Source organism: Medicago sativa, chromosome 3, assembly GCF_051527215.1.
Source record: "Medicago sativa cultivar Bolivia chromosome 3, Bolivia_mono, whole genome shotgun sequence".
Classification (NCBI taxonomy): Eukaryota; Viridiplantae; Streptophyta; class Magnoliopsida; order Fabales; family Fabaceae; genus Medicago; species Medicago sativa.
In genome coordinates, this window is record NC_140751.1 from 26,236,662 (window position 1) to 26,254,954 (window position 18,293).

The following is an 18,293-nucleotide window of genomic DNA, read 5'->3' on the forward strand; positions in this document are numbered from 1 at the left end:
GTGTTGGTAGTAGCCCTCAGTTTATGTGGAGTTTGTATCGATGTTGTTGTGGACAAAACTTAGGTGCATTTTCATGGGTGCTTTTTGTATGATATCTAAAATCTACAAATTTTTAAATTTTATTATAACCACAAAGAGTAAATGTTTATGTCAAGAACCATGCAAATACACCTAAGTTTTCTCCTTATAATTATCCGTATTTGGTCATCAAGGAAGAGATTACATCAAGTCTGGAGCATCACTTGCCATGACATAGTACCCAAAAATAAATGATACAACAAGAGTCACATAATTAATCACTCTATTCTATATTATAGTTAAAATGAAACTGTGTTCTTAAGGTTGAAATATTATATAGTTAAAATGCAACTACTGCAAGTAAAAGTGAATCAGGTCATTAATTAAATTCAATGCTAAAAACCTATATCCCCAAAGATGATCAAATCTCGAGTCACTATCTAACAGAAAGACTTGTTGAGCAAGTTACATAAACTAACCAATCAGCAAATGACAACTGTTATAGTTGTAACTAACTAAAATAGATAATGTTGTCCAATACAAGAAAAGAAGTACAAGTAGTAGTTGATATCTCACAAGACAAAAAGTTAAGATAATCTGAAGAAAAAAAATTCCTTTCATAGATTATAGAGAAAAGTCCCATTGTAAAGGTTTAAGTACATATCAAATATCTTTGTTGAAGGTTAGATTAGACATAACATCTTGATTAGCAGAGGTTAAGTCAAGAGTCTGCAAAAATAAAGAAAAACAACTACATCAATCTCTAACCTTCTGCTGTCTTACAAATTAAATATGAGAGATGTGCATAATTATATACAGAAGTAAACTCCTAATCTTAATCATAATAGATTCTATAAAAGTGTTACAAACGCATCGAAGTTGAAGGAGGAGCTTCACGGGTAGTCTACATATGATTTCTTCGACAATGTCCAGCGGAAGAGTGGGTAATGGCTGGGTGCAAAGCGAATCATCAGATAAAAGTGAGGGCAGTGGTGATGCTAGGGGTGCAACGGAGAACATGTTGTTGAAGAGTGAAATTTCATCATCGGACGAAAGTGAAGGTGGTGGTGTTATTAGGTCTAGATCTAGATCCCAGTCCTCCCACATTGAGATATGTTCTTTGTTGTCTTAACTCTTTCGGAAATTAACACACACATGTATATATATAGGCTTAGCACTAATTTTTATTTAATTCTTTTTAAAGGAGGCTTAGCACTAACTTATATAATAAGCTTTGTCAAACAAAAACTTAGATATTAAGTTTTAGTTAAAGAAACTTATACATTAAGTAAAACAAAAAGTTGATTTTTTTTTTAAAGCAAAATGTGTTGTAAATAAAAAGTAAAACAAAAGGCATAAATTTACTGTAAAAAACAAAAATTTCCTTAAGTTTTTTTTTTTTATGAAATCACTAGTTACAAACCCGTGCTTCGCACGGGTTGAATTACGTATTTTTTAAAAAAATTAGCTCTAAAGGAGTGATGTTCAAATTACGGGACATTGCTATTCTTCGTAAATTTGAGAACAAAGGGCGCGTCCTTCGCACGGGTTAAAAACTATTTTTTTTTGAAAATCATTAATATATGTTTGAATAAGACAAATGAAACCGATTTACTAAGATAAAATCCAAGTGTAGTAAGCCAATCCCAAAATGTTACCGCACTAAATAAGGACCATCACTTAATTATTTAAATTCAACAACAATTATTCAAGCTAATTAACATCACACCATATACTTGAATAATTAGACCCTAAACATCTCAAGATACCAACAAAAGTCCTAATATATGTAGATTCTACTACACCGCAATTGCAGAGAAGTATTTCACCAACTGTTGTGTATCAGACAACATTCAAGTAGCTTGATCCAATTCCAACTTCCGAGACACATAAACCATCCTAACCACTGCAAAAACACCGGTGCAGATGAGCATGACAGCCGAAGAATGACACAATAAAAACAACCGAACATACCAGCTATAAAATATCATTAACCTTCCATTAATCTAGGACAGAATGACATAGTAAAATTCAAGTAAGTTGAGTTTCAAAACATTAATATATTTATAGTGGAAATTTTAGAGCTGAACGATGATGCAAGACTAACCAGTATCTTATAGGAGCTTTTCTCTATATTGAAAGCACAAAGTATGCATGGTCATTTTTATTCACATTAAAAATAAACGTGTATCGTACATATCAATTAAAATGCTTGAATTGCCTGATATTTGAACTTGATAAAATAAAACTTAGTCAACAGTTGTTGTAAATTGAAAATTTATCTAATACACTGGAAATTTATCTAATACACATGGTCATGGTTTTTCTTTTTATTGTATGTGTGAGAGAGACAAAAAGAAACTTAACCTCTAATGTTGCATTTCTACTACCAAATGAAGCCATGACATATTGTTAAAGCTTAGTTCAGCTTAACACTACCTGCAAGAAGAAAAATAAAATTAAACTTATTGGAGATAAGGACATTCTTAGATTGAGAAATGGTGCTTTGATGGGGAAGACAATTAAGACATTGCTTCAGTCGACCCTGATAATGATGAAGCAGAGATTTAGTCTTACATTGAGCACATTTATGTTCACAAGTCTAATCATAGATTGAGAGACATGATTATTGAACTTTAATAGGGATGACATAGAATTATGACTCATGTTCAATAAGATATTTGTATAAAGGGGTATAACTTTATAAATGTATTGGTCAAAAATATGTTAAAACCATATCATCAGTTTTTTCATGACAGAGGCACACATTTTCTCAAAACTTAGGTAAGCTACCAGGGAGCCAAGAAAGAGAATGAGTTACCATCTCAATGCTCTTAGTAAACATAACGTGGCACAAGTTTAAAGTGTCTATCAAATGCATGTTTTCGAGCATTAACATTGTGATAAGGATCGGAACAAAAAGAATTAAAATTAAAGGAATAAAATGTATATATAATTTATATAGATAATTTGGGATATAATACACCACAGGTTTTTGAGAGCCTGTCTCTCCACAATTCAGATTCCTCCTAATTCCACACCTTTTTCTATTCTGGCTTACTTCTATTTATATTACAATTCGCACCCATTCTTAATAGATACAATTAATCATAATGGTTGTGACTGTTCCTAATGGTAACCGTTGGCAGAACTGGTGTTGTTTGACTTTAAGAGTTGCATCCTTTCTCCACTGGTTGTACCTTCCTGGGTTACCCTTCTTAGTCCCACTGGATGTATCTCTACACCAAGGGTCATGCCTCTTTGAGTCGCATCCCTTAACCCTGCACCCCTTGGGGTGGGTTGTGACTGTTGGGTGACTTGCACCCCTTGGGTGTTGAGTGCCCTGTTGCTGGTGGTTCACTCGTTGCCTTCGAGTGTAAACCTTGGTTATGGGTGGATTATTCTTATCAATACCCCCGCCTAAAAGACTCACCTTGTCCTCAAGGTGATATTCTGGAAAAACCTCTTGCAATTTAGCCACAGATTCCCAACTATTTGCACTTGTAGGGAGATTTTGCCATGAAATTAAAACTTTCACGTTGCCAGGTTGTAATTCATGAATATCTAAAATAGAATCTGGATAAGCCTGCAATTCCTGAGCCTCAAATAACATAGGTGGTAAAGGTTGGGATTGGAAAGAATCACCAATGGCCTTTTTGAGGAGAGAGACACTAAAGACTGGATGAATTTTACTGTGAGATGGAAGATCCAATTTGTAAGCAACAACTCCCACCCTGTTTAACACTTGGAAAGGGCCATAAAACATAGGAGAGAGTTTTTAATTAACTTTTTTAGCCAATGAGCTTCTGTAATAGCCGGTAAGGTCTAAGAATCCCCGTAAACTGGTGACATCCTTGGGTGTAGGCCAAAGCGTCATTGCTTCAAACTTCTTCAGATCTGCGGATACTCCTCCAGCGGAAATAACATGCCCAAGATATTCTAAGTTATCTTGGCTGAATGAGCACTTCTTACTGTTGATCTTCAATTCATTCTGTTGTAGTAACATCAATATATGTTGCAGGTGTCTGTTATGTTCTTCATGTGTTCGAAATACGGTTTTTGCAATGTCATCTTCTTTCATTCTGATTTAATTTGGTGGTCTCCGGACCTTAAATCCAATTTTGAAAAGATGCTAGCCACTCCTACCTCGTCCAACAACTCCTCAATTACTAGGATGGGAAATTTGTCGGGAACAATGATTTTATTCAAGGATCTGTAATCTACACAAAACCGCCATTTGCAGTCTTTCTTTTTGACCCATATGGCAGGACTTGAATAAGGACTCGTAGATGGTCGAATGATTTCTGCTTCTAACATTTTTGCAACCAATTTTTCAATTTCTGTTTTATAACAGTGAGGATTCTGGTAAAGTCTGATGTTTGGTATTTGGGCTCCTTCCTTTAGGTGAATGTCGTTGTCCTGACGTCGAGGAGGAGGAATTCCTTCGGTGGGTTCAAAGATGGAGGGGAAATCATATAGCACATCTTTTAATTCTGGTGGAATTGAATCTTTCCAACCTATCTCTGTTTGAATATGACGATAGTTGATAAGGAACCCTTCTCCTTGTTGCAAACCTTTCAACAGAGAATTCTTTCTTTGGAAGTTCTGGTTCTCCCTTTAAAATCACCCTTCTGCCATCAATCTTGAGGGACAACGTTAGTTGTTCAAAGTTGGCTCTAATCTCTCCCAGGCTGGCTAACCATTCCATACCTAAAACCACATCTACGCCTCTGAGACCAAACAAGAAGAATTGTTGTTGTACCTTTACCTCTTGCACTTTCAGGGCAACTTCTCTGCATACTCCCTTACATTTGATTTTGTTACCATCTCCAAATTCTACCATGTATGACGGAGTATCTTCCACTCTTAATTGTAATTTTTCTACTAGTCCCTTGGAAATGAAGTTGTGGGTGGCGCCGCAATCTATCAATACTATGACTTTGTGATCATCAATATTTCCCCAGACCTTCGATGATCGACGAGAATTATATCCCACAATACTATTCATTGATAATTGTGGTGTTTCTTCAATTTCAGATTCGGGTTCCTCTTCGAAGTTTTTAACATCATATGTTACTAACATTATTCGAAGTTGTTTATTTCTTCATACATGAGAGGTGCTCCATTTTTCTTCACAACGAAAACATTCTCCTTTCTTCCTCTTCTCTTGAAGTTCTTCTTCGGTTAATCGTTGAAATCCTCTGGGTCGGTTACTGTTTTCTGGTTTGTTCACGGATACACTGCCAGCAACAGAAGTAGAATGGTTATTACCTTTTCCCCCACTTTTCTGACTAACACCATAAGTAACAGTCTTTGTAAAGGATGGATGTTGGTAAGAAGTGTTGAATTTTGAATTGGCCTTTGAAGTAAAATTCGGTCCCATATGCCAAATTGCCCTGTTTTTCTGTTCAATCATTAAAGCCTTTTTGACCATGATTGATAAAGTGGGTGGTTCGTAGAGTTTAATTTCCGCCCCAATGCCTTCCTTCAAACCGTTCACAAAAATATCCTTTAAATGTTCTTCATCCACATCTTTTACCATACCTGCAAATCTTTCGAATTGCTCAACGTACTCTTCTACCGTTTCTTCTTGTTTAAGTGCAAGGAGGGCAGCAAAAGGATTGAGAGCGGTTGAAATTTGGAACCTTTCAAGGAGGGCAAGTTTGAAATCTCCCCATCCAATTTCCGAATTACAAGTCTCCCACCATTGGAACCAAGATAGCGCCTTCCCATCTAGTGCTACCATAACTGCCTGAATTTTTTCTTCTTCTAGGATATCTCTCATTTGAAAGAAGCGTTCCAATTTATTTATCCAATTGTAAGCATCAGATTCTCCATCATATATGGGGATTTCCAATTTTCTCCAACATTCTGTTTTTCCTTGTCCAGTGTGGTCCTTAGGTGTCCCGTTTTTGTTGACGGAACCTTGGGGCGTGCCTTCTTCTGAATGCTTGGACAAATTTTCCACCATGGCTTCTAGGCGCGCAAACCGCGTTTCAAATTGTTGTCGTTCTGCATATCGGGTTTGTCGGTCGGTCATCAACATTTCCAAAATTTTCTCCATTGTTTTCGTATTATCGGAATTAGTTCGAGTTGTCACCATTGTTGGAAGCAAAGCACCTGGACGGTGCTCTGATACCAAATGATAAGGATCAGAACAAAAAGAATTAAAATTAAAGGAATAAAATGTATATATAATTTATATAGATAATTTGGGATATAATACACCACAGGTTTTCGAGAGCCTGTCTCTCCACAATTCAGATTCCTCCTAATTCCACACCTTTTTCTATTCTGGCTTACTTCTATTTATATTACAATTCGCACCCATTCTTAATAGATACAATTAATCATAACGGTTGTGACTGTTCCTAATGGTAACCGTTGGCAGAACTGGTGTTGTTTGACTTTAAGAGTTGCATCCTTTCTCCACTGGTTGTACCTTCCTGGGTTACCCTTCTCAGTCCCACTAGATGTGTCTCTACACCAAGGGTCATGCCTATTTGAGTCGCATCTCTTAACCCTGCACCCCTTGGGGTGGGTTGTGACTGTTGGGTGACTTGCACCCCTTGGGTGTTGAGTGCCTTGTTGCTGGTGGTTCACTCGTTGCCTTCGAGTGTAAACCTTGGTTATGGGTGGCTTATTCTTATCACATTGCCATTGTTACTTCTAACAAATTCCAATTGATAAAATTTTACCAAGAAATGCAAGAACTAAAAAACAACATAACACTACATTTTACAACAAAACACAAAGGTGTGCATGGAAGAAGGATTTATAAGAAAGTCTGAAATACACAAATCAACCATACTAAGACAAAAATATCTATAGTCCAGGACCAAATGCAAGAGAGAAATGAACACAAAAGTGTCACACTAATAATAATACCCCAGCAACAGGGATACACCTTATAGCTAAATAGAATACTGAATCAGCCCATAAACTGTGGAAATGCAAATACAATTGAAAACATCTCATGACTCAATTGAAAGTATCCAGGACTGACTGAGACCTCAGTAAATTTTCAGTCAGTAATTGAGGCAGGTGATTGAAATTTCAATGAACTGAATGTCTCCTAACATGTGACTTTGACCCACTCTAATTGAGTCATGAGATGTTTACAATCAGTAATTAAAAGATCAATGGCAACAATACACAAATTCAAATTCAGACAGTTTGTGACGGTGACTGCACCAAGTGAGATTGTTATTTTCTGCATGTTGAGCACCACTACCATTTGTAGGCACCATCTCAGTCCAAGAATCTACCAAAGGTTATTCCTTCCAATTTGCAAGCAGACACTGAGACAGTTCCAGCTCTGTCATAAGTAACTACTGCTCATCCGGTTGAGCCATTGGCAAAGCATGCAACATCAACAAAAAATTTAAAATCTTCAGTAGTGGCGGAAATAACAGTATTAGATCACAAAGAGAGGCTATAAATGTTCCCAGTTTGAACTTCAAAGCTAATGTTAGAGGTAACTTCCACTTGCAAATCACAAAAAAGATGCAATCATAAATAAATCAATGTCTAGAGCATTCGCAGTTCTTGTTCAAGCAAGATGTTGAAACCGAGAGAAATAAAAAATGTAAGCTCAAAAGGGAAAGAAACAGCTGGTCTAAACGTGATTGAGGGAAAGAAAGGTAGAGCAGTGAGTTAAGAAAATTATAATAAATGTGCTCTGAGTTTTTCTCAATAACCCTTTGTAAAAAATAACTTCTTTTTCTATAAATATGTGTACTTATGAATTCTAACTAATAGAGGCCTCAAATTATTTTTGAAACAAATAGAATCCCAATCTAATGGACTTAATATAAATACATGTACTTAATATATAGAAATTGATTTATAAAGAGTGTTAATTACCGGGTGAAATTCTGCTTCCTTGGTTAATGGAACCCTAGCTCAATTATGGAAGCCTGCATTCTATCATTATAACAATACAAATTATGATAACTTTATTACAACGATCATATTTGCAAGCTCTTTAGCCAACTCTAGATAATCAACATCAACAGCCTATGTATTTATTTACTCTCATAACCCACATTGCTTTCAATAGTTAGCATAAACTTTGTTTCATCAAGAAATCTCTTCTAATTTTTATAATTTATTTCCTAATTACTCTTTGCTTCATCATTTTAGAAGAATGCTTAGCATTCCTCCATTACAAAAAACTAACTAATAGGCTTCCCTTCCCTTCACTTTGAATATTTTTTAATTTATAGTTCTGTTATCTGTTTCTGTCTTGAATGCCATAATTTTATTTGTTTTCCTCATGTCGACTTGTTCTCATTTCTAATTACAGGAAGGTGTTCAGCAGCTTGTTATGGGTTTATACATCATACATTACTCTATTATCGTATACATCACCTAAAACCATTTGAGACAATAATTTTGACATACCATAGGAATCGGAACTGATTTCGAGGATTCAGCAAAAGTATCAACCTTCTCAAGGTTCAGTGACTGAGTTGGAGCATCGAAGACAATATTCTATAACAACAAAATGGAAAACGAAACATAAGCCATAAAAAATCAAATAGCCATATCTGTTATAAATAAAATAGCTTCATAGAAAATATCCTATAACAATGCAATCGAAAACCAAACATAAACAACAAAAAATCAAATAGCCAAATCAATTATAAATAAAATAGAACGAAATCACAAAAAATGTTCCATCTATCCATCTGCCACCAATGATCCTCATTATGCATTATTTTCTTCTCCAAAAACACCACAAAAAGGGATTTCGACAACAGTGAATAACTGAAACTTATAAACCTTTCCAAACATAACATCTAGCGAATTACACGATTTTAATACCAAGATAAAGTCACTTAAATTGCCACTCGAATGAAAAATCTTTAGTAAAGAACGTTATATTCGTTTCTGCATTACTACCATTCCTCCTGCAACTTCTTTATGGGACCAATTTTCTGGCATACCAAGAAACCATATAAAAATGCTAGCACAAATGCTATCTCTATCTATTTATGCCCCCTTCAAAAGTATCCAAATCATGCAGCAAAAACAAAATGCACAGATGGCAGAAAACAGGCATGGAAATATAAGACAATTTACTGGCACGTCGTACATGTTCACCCGATACTCATCATCAATCTTCTTTTTGAATGCTTTTGCAGTTTTGGCATCAAGTTTAAGCTTACACACAACATTGCACATTTGTGGTTCGCATATTTTGAATTGCAAGTATGTCAGAGTTGAGTAAATCAGTTGAAAACCAAAACAAAAGTTGCAAGAAGCAAGCAAGGATGACGACATCATTTATGGAACACAGCCAAATAGTGCAAATTTTATGTAATCTAAACAAATATACATAGACTGAATAATACAAATCCTCATATTTGTTAATTAACATCATCATGATCATACTCAATAACTTGAGCTCCTCTACACTACACCAGAATTAACAGTCACAGACTCACAGGCTCCAATATAATTCATAAATTACTTTTGGTTTTTTAGTGTATCACAAAACAACATTTATGAAGCACTGACAGTGACAAATCCTTATTCAAGCTCAACGATCACATTGGTTTATACTCTTCTAAATCCATGATTGTGATCACATTTTCAAAATATCTGATTGCTTCCTTTTTATCAAAACATATTTGAACTTGCTAAGGAAAGTCCATGCTACAATTTTTAGGCATTGTACTTTCTATTCTGTACAATGATAATTTTACTTACCAATTGGAAAATCAAAAGGGAGATACATGTTGGATGCATTGAAAATGAGCTTGATAATCAAAGTGTAATAAATTTAGTGCAGGTAGAATGTAATAATTCATTAGTGCTTAGGACCTTGCAGCTTCTACTTCACTGTCGAATAACCCAAGATATATATACCTGCACGAAAGCATCGCAATCTCTATAACCAAACCAAAACACCTTTGCCAATTCTTTCTCAATTCTCAGAAACATGTATGATACTACTATCTTATACATGTTTCTTATAACATGATAAAGAGCCTAAAAGTGTGTCGAGAATTAAGTTGAAGCTCATTCACTTTTGTTGGAGGCCTTAGGATTTTAAATTCATAATATCTCATGTGATCATAGTAAATAACTAAAGTTAAATTAAAAATAGGTTCTCACTTTTTACCAAGGAATTGACCCATTCGAGCTTCCCAACGGCCACATTTGTGCAGTGTTACTCCTCTGTACTTCGAACTCCCTCTTCAGAAAAATTGCTCTGGAGTCGAAGTGTTTGCACAAACTCCTCTTTCGATAGATTCTTCGTCTGAGTAACAAAATATCGAAAAATTACATGATATAATCCATCTAGTTTCACATTCATCAAGTATACTTGAAAATTCTCTAACCTGTTTAAGATCATCATCATAATCATTCAAATTGAAATTTATGTCAGCACCAACTCCCCTGAATTTAATCGCAGCTCGATCATAGGCTCTGATATTCAAAATTTGGAATCAACTCAACAATAAAAAAGTCAAATACACAAAAAAATTGAAAATATGTTCAAAGATTTACCTAGCAGCAGTATGAGCTGTGTCAAATCCACCTACAAAAATCAAACACAAATTTACATCATAAAATTTGATATGATCCAAAAACCTTCCACAACATGAAAACAAATTTCAGTAAATTAAAAATACAAAATTAAAAATACAAAACTCATAAAAACTACTGTCATGCAGTCCTTGAGGTTGTCACCACTTTCTTGGAATATGCCTATTAGCTCAAAAAATTTGATACACATACCAGAGCTATTTCTTCAGAAGTGTCGATCATTCGTGCTCTGCTTTTCAAGTTTGTCACAACAGCATCAACATCCATATTTATACCTCGCCTCAGATCCATTGCATTCATTCCTGCTACTGATTTGCATCCTTCCGTAAATATTGCTCGGATAAGAACTGTAGCAGAAGTGGTTCCTGCCAAAAATTTTAGATTTAATTTCTAAAAAAGCATAAGATACTCCCTCCCTGCACATTTTTTTTGGATTTTACAATCCGAAAGTAAGACGCACGAGAAACTTGGAGGTGATGAAAAATTCACAAATTCATTATCATAAAAATCTCTCTAAAATAAAAGAAATTGAAAGAAAATGAAAAAAGGATCTTGTGTCTCTAACCTGTTGCATGACAAAGGGAACTACAAAACCATTGGTATTCATGTTATTGTGAAGAAGTGTTTCATAAGGCACAAAATTCATCTCTTGTAAATATTCATAGCTATCATCATCATCAACCCTGTTAATTCCAGAAGTTCCTTCACCATCTTTCCCTCTACTATTACTCCCCATCATAAACACAAACCAAGATTTTTTTTTATAAAATCAAACCCACAAATATTACCTTGATATGTGAAAGGAACCTAAAAAAAGGTTCAGCAAGCCACTCCCCGCAATTAGAAACCTTCTATCTATCATCGTCTCTTGAACCACCCTCTTATGCGATATGATGTGTTGCTGCAACTCTATGGAAAACTGTAAATTAGGAAGAGATGTAGATAACTCTATGAAAACAACAAACCACAAATATTTATCTCACTCAAACATAATCATAAACTACCCAAGAGGTGGGTTCTACAACTAAAGGAACTCACTTTAAACATTTTTTTTAAAGTCTCGACGCAGCTTACGTCCCATTTCAGCTCCTGCTATGCCCCATAAGCACTTTTCTCAAAACAGCTTAACTGCAGCTTATGGCCTCTGCATGTTCCGAATTCATTCCAAACTTCAACCCACACAACCAAACACTTATGAACAACTTTTAGATCATTTATTCAGCATATCATAAAATTTTCGACCAAACAAAACTTAAATAACAAAAACAACAAACTTTCAATGTCATTATTACCAGAAACGAAAAAACAGGTAACAACACAAAAAGTCAGCAAAGTCAACATGCATGCATGCAAAACAGCAATCAAAAAAACCAAAAAACATACAATAACACATACAACCTACAAAAGAAACCAATCATCACCATGTAAACACAAACAACCCAAAAAAAAAAAAACACAAACTCAAAATAAAACCTTCCAAAAACAAAGAAAATCAGATACTGGAAAATCCAATTTAACCAGAATCCACTCAAATTATCTCAACCAAAACATTCAACCAAAATCCTTTATAAACAATCTCCCCCTTTGTTCAAAAGACCTAAATCGATTAAAACCCAAAGGAAAAATAAAATGAAACGATTAAAACAAACATATCATGCACACAAAACTCAATTTCTCAATCCACTAAGCTGGATAAGCAGAAAAACCAATCAAAACGAAGAAGAAAAGAAAAGAAACCACAAAAACCCAAAAAAAAGAGACATGCATGAGAAGAAAAAATGAAAACACCAACCTTTGATGAACGAACGGCGACGAACGCAAGAGAAAACAGAGGAAGAAAATGAAACAAACCAAACCCACAAACTGAAGAAGAAAATGAAACAAAATCGTATAATTGCCTATATATATATATATATATATATATATATATATATATATATATATATATATATATATATATATATATATATATATATATATATATATATATATATATATAGGATAATGACACCATGGTGTCAAAATTAGTTTGACACCAAATCTCATCCATTCATTACATTTAATCCAAAGGTTAAAAACTATCCATAATATAATTCCCCTACACCAATTTATCTCTTTATCACCTAATTAAAAAAATCTTTATCATAAATTCATTATCAATCATTTCCATTTTTTCCCCATTTTTACCACTTATTATTCTTGCTTAGGGTTAAAAAAAAAAATCATACTTACGGTTTGATTGGGTCAGTCATCAGCCATCACCACCGATAATTAAATAAATTGTATTAAAAAAGTCATACATTTAATCAAAACACTAAAATGATTATTTTTCTTTCACCGTTGTTGCTAACTACCTCTCAAAAAATTGCTGCTAATTAGATTGTTTTACCACTCGTTATGTTTAAGCTTAATTACCTCTCAACAACGGTATGCTTCAATGTCTTCTGTAAAAAAATTAAATTAAAACGTAAAAAGACGAAATGATGGTTGCTACGAACAGTAAAAAGACGAAATGCTGAGTTTATGTAGTCCGTTGATTTCCACACATAATGGACAAATTAGTTTTTTATTTTTTAAAAACTGCACATGTTATTTTTTTTTTTTTTTGGTACAAAAACTGCACATGTTATATTCTTCCTTTTCTTGTCACTCATAACAATGCTCAATAAAAAAATAAGTAATAAAAAATGAGAAAAAAAAAAAAATGATTGATAATGAATTTATGACCATAAATGTTTTCCATTTTTTCTTAAATAGATGATAGAGGAAGAAATTGGTTTAGGAGAATTATATTAGGGATAGTTTTTAACCTTTAGATTAAATGTAATGAATGGATAAGATTTGGTGTCAAACTAATTTTAACACCATGGTGTCATTTGATCCTATCCCATATATATATATATATATATATATATATATATATATATATATATATATATATAAAACACGATGAGCTGTCAAGAAAGAAAACTAATCAATTAGATATTTACAGAAATGCCCCTTAGAGGGCAAAATTGGAAGAAAAAAAAAGCTGATTAATTTTTCTGGATTAGTTAGTAGATATAAAAAATCTTGATAAAATTAATTGATTGATTAATGACAAATAAGTATATTTTTAATGGCAAATGAGTATATTTTAATTGATAAAATTTCCTTAAGTATATTTTGTATACTTTTATTAAGTCATATAAAAAATTAAAATTAATTGATTGATTAATGACGGATAAGTATCTCGTTATATCTTCCACTATACTATATAGTGACTCGTTGACACTGTAATATCCCGCCTGTCAGTATCGGAATATTACCAGTCGATCGTGTCGGAGGATTAAATTCAAGGAAAGTAAGTATGGAGAATATTTATTACGTAATGTCAGTTTATTACGGAGAAAGTATCAGTGCGGATTTAACACGCTTAAGGCAAGGGTATTTTGGTAATTGCACGATTTAAAGATATTTATATGGATTTAGCCAAAGAATATATCATTTTCAATCTTCTTTCTCTCTCTAGGTTTTGGCAAGAGCTTTCTCCTCCTTCTCTCTACTTCTATCGATCTCTCTCTTTTCTCCTCACCTCACCTCATCAATTCATCAAATCGTGTTCCTCAAAGATTCAAGATCAAGTTTTGGTCTCTCTATCATCCCACAAGAGATTTGTAACTTGGTTTGAGCTTGTTTCCAATTCTTCTCCTCTTTAGAAGAGATTCAAGGCTAGGGTTTGTTATTTGGTTACGTGGGAGTTAGAGCTTGAATAGGTCATGGTTTCACCTTGATCAAGAACTAGTATGAAGCTTGGAATGATATCACTATTCTTCCTCACTTAAAGATTCTATTGAGATTAGGGTTTTGGTGAAGAAGCTTGAGATGGAGTATTAACTTAAAGATTGATGATCAACAAGGTATCATGGTGCCTTAGATTGCAAGGAAAACATCAAGATTGTATGGTTTGAGCAAAGGAAGTAGGTTGACCAAAAGCTAGGGTTTGGACTTGTTTGAGCTTAGAGCTTGGAGCTGTCACAAGATTATTGTTTAGGTGAGTTCCTTAGATAGTTTTCTCACCCTTTGGGCTTATGTGATTAACTTTGTAAGAATAATATGAAAACTTAGGGTTTTTATATATAAGTTAGTTGCCTTTTTCATGCCATGCTTACAAACCTTGTAAATACTTGCCATACAAATGTTTTACATGTTTTCTATGACCCCTAGAATCATAATATGCATAGAGACACTTGGTTTTGAGGTTTTTGGGTCAAAAATACCATTTTTACAAGTACTGGACTGTCATAACTCGCCACAGTGAGCAAGTAGCTCGCTACACCAAAACTGGGGTTTTACTCGCCTCCAACTCGCCACAGCGAGTAAGGTTACTCGCCTCGCGAGCAAAGTTACTAGCCTCGCGAGTAGACTGTGTGGCAGCACACTGGTTGCTCGCTTCAGGCAGCTTTGGCATCTTTCCGAACGGTTTTCTTTGTGCAATCTTTTTATAGAAGCAAACCCCTCAAACCAAGGTCCTATTTGATAAATCTTGAGCAAGGTTTTCTTGAGAAAAAGCAAGTATTTGACAATGTTAACATAGCATGGAAAATGAGAGAATAGTACAACAAGAATCGGGTAGCAAGTTAATCTTTTAAGGAAAGGGAAGAAGCTAGAGCCTCGGTATAGTTATCGAGAATTAGATAGTCAAGCATAGATTCATTTACGCTAAGATGTGAATGATTAGATATCTATTCACAAAGTAAGATAAGCAAGCAATAAGTTTACCTCTAGTGGGATCGTTTAAGGATCCGAGGTAAAAGAGATAGTATGAATTAGGTTCAACCTTCATACATGCATAGGACTAAGATTTTAATAAGAGTGTCATGTCTCTTGTAATCTTTCCAAGGTTGGATTGAAGGGGTTCCCCAAGGGGGAATGGTTAAGCCGAAAGGGAGCCGCATGTCACTAAGTTAAGGTGTCGTGTCTTTTGTATTCCTTCCAAGGTTGGATATAAAAGGTTCTCCAAAGGGAATGGGGTAAGCCGTAAGGGACCCGCACGTCACTAAGGGAGTCCGGTGCGCTCTTGCTAAGCATTTCACCGGTAGTAAGGGATTAACTTAGGGGTTACTCCACCCGGGACTAATCCGTAAAATGAACTCAGATAATGTTGTTTTTTACACGCTAACATAATCAATGAATCTGACTATGCATATTGTTCATACATTTATATGTTATGTCATAGAGCCTTGACGTAGATCGTCAAGAACTTTGTGATAAGAGATGATATGTTGTAGATACAACTTATTAAGCGAGTAGAAGCAAGTAAAGGAAGTTATACCGGTGACGATCTTAGGTTTTCCCTAATCGTCCGATCTAGATGTCGTGTCGTGAAAGTAGTTATGAAGCCTTGATACATAGAGTGTATCCTTGGCATTGCGGTTTTAGTTTCCCCCTTGACCGCCATGACACGTATAAGAAGAGAAGCTTATAACAAGGTAAGAATAGTCTTATGACGGCCCTAGTATGCACGACCTTCTAAGAATGCAAGTCCACACACACGTATAATCAACCGGCAGGTTGTATTGTAGACACGTGGTGACCGTAGGTTTCCCCCGAGGTTACCTATAACATAGGATTAGGTGGAACTCACTGAGACATTATGTTTCATCCCAATCCTTATTTGTTTCAGATATCAGGATGGATTAGCAAGCTAGTAGCCGAATGGATGATTCAGCAAGTGTTCGTTCGTACCTGCTGCCGGAAGATATGGATATTCAAGGACGCATTTATTACACTTTAGAAAAGTTGAATTGTGATTTTATTGTACGAACGCACATTGTTGTAAAGATATTCATTCGAAGTTTTATTGTTCTAAATTTTTAATGTATCCAGTACTAAACTAACACACATGCTAGGCTTTCTAGATACGTCTAGTGTGGGTGTTACAGACAAAAACTAACATGAAATTAATGTTCCACTAAAAAAATCATGGAAATAATGAAGTGACATAATTTTTTTTGGTTCTAACCCTCCGGTTCTAAGGAGAAAGAGACCTTAATAATCCGGAGTTTGGTCGATAATTTGTTTGCAACTCAAATTTATAATGATTGTCTAAGAAAATTGTCAACCCTCAAATTTGTTTATAAATTATTATAAATGAATTGCAAAATGAGTGAAAACAAAGTGTGTTAATAGTGTACTTGAGAAATTACTAGTTCCATTGATATACTAATATTTGAATTTAAGCTCAATTTATTTACTCTCATTAGATCCATTTATGTGCAAAATTATATTATGATCAATTGTCTGAGATAGTGTCACTTGTTTGTTGTGATGAATTAAATGTGGTATTGCATAGAGTATAGCATTAATGAGTGGTGCAGAATACAATTACGCTTCAACATCAAAGGGTGCAAAAATGATTGGGTCTAACAAAATTAAAAGGCTAAAGCGTCTCTAATATCTTACGCAGATGGAAAAACAGACATTCTTATCTTACAAACATCTGCATCTGAAAAATGCAGGGCATTTGAGCAAGAAAAACTACTATTCTTAATAGAAATGTAATCTAAGTTCAAATATTGATCCGTCCATTTACTATTCCATTTGTCAAGTATATACCTCAACTTTTGACAGAACCTAAAACACCATTATTGTTTTAAAAATAGCAGCTTCCCTTGAGTAATGGTAGTCATGAACAAATAACTGACATTGTAAATAGCAAAGTGTCATTTTTTGGACTTGTAATCTTCATCATGGACAACAGATACAACTTGAAACAAAAGGTACTTGATATAGTAATAGATATATATCCAAACTATCTTCATATTCCAACAAAAGTCATAACAAGAGTATGTTAACTAGTAAATCCTTGAGTACTTTCGTCCCCCAAATTAATCAGAGCTACCTAAGTTGAAAGAAACATTTTATCTTTTCCGATGAATTGAAAAGCGACAACCAATTCAATTATAAGAAGTAATTTTTATAAATTGGTATTGGTGCAATCAAATGCAAAACTCAGTTACATTAATTCCATAAACAAACACCTCCTGTATGTGTATTTATACAAGGATGCTGGTCTACTATAAAATAATATAATCAAACAAGTGAGGATATGTATAATTTTGTAATTTTTTATGTTACCCATTGTGACCATTGCGGTATCTTTCAACTTATTCTAAACCTTCACAAAGAACTACATGTGTGATAAAAAATATGATTGTTCATTTAATATTGTACTGTACGAGATTTGAAGCAAACATTATAAAATTTGTGCTTCCTTAAAAAGACATTTAAAAAGAAGTGATTTTGCAAAACATCTAAATCAGAATTAGGGTCATAGAAACTCAAATGACAACCCATATAACACCACATTTGTTTTAGGGAATAACACAATCCATGATTGTGGGCTAATTTGCAATGCATGATGAGAAAACAAAAATCTCTATCAAACAAATAGTATATATAAAAGTTTTAGGGAATAACACAATCCATGATTGTGGGCTAATTTGCAATGCATGATGAGAAAACAAAAATCTCTATCAAACAAATAGTATATATAAAAATAACAATAAATTTCTCAAGCTTCAAAAATCAATCGACTATTTATTAAAAATGATGCAAGAAGTCTCATTTGACAAAGATAAATTCAAAAAATAAATAAATAACATAAACAAAAACTAACATATATGTATCAGTTGAATCTCATGCTCAAGTGACATAACACCACATCTACATCC

The 18,293-nt window shown here is 34.1% G+C and overlaps 1 pseudogene across 1 annotated transcript; it reads right to left on the reverse strand.

Annotated features, from left to right (window-relative positions):
* Window positions 1–1,610: 1,610 nt before the first annotated feature.
* LOC146936743 (floral homeotic protein APETALA 2-like) lies at window positions 1,611–11,314 on the reverse strand (annotated as a pseudogene). Its single transcript, XR_015029976.1, has 11 exons — window positions 11,144–11,314; window positions 10,888–10,943; window positions 10,771–10,775; window positions 10,540–10,570; window positions 10,371–10,458; window positions 10,144–10,288; window positions 9,119–9,894; window positions 8,425–8,514; window positions 7,213–7,944; window positions 2,386–2,457; window positions 1,611–1,924 (listed from the first exon to the last, which is right to left on the reverse strand). The product of XR_015029976.1 is annotated as a floral homeotic protein APETALA 2-like (transcript).
* Window positions 11,315–18,293: the final 6,979 nt, after the last annotated feature.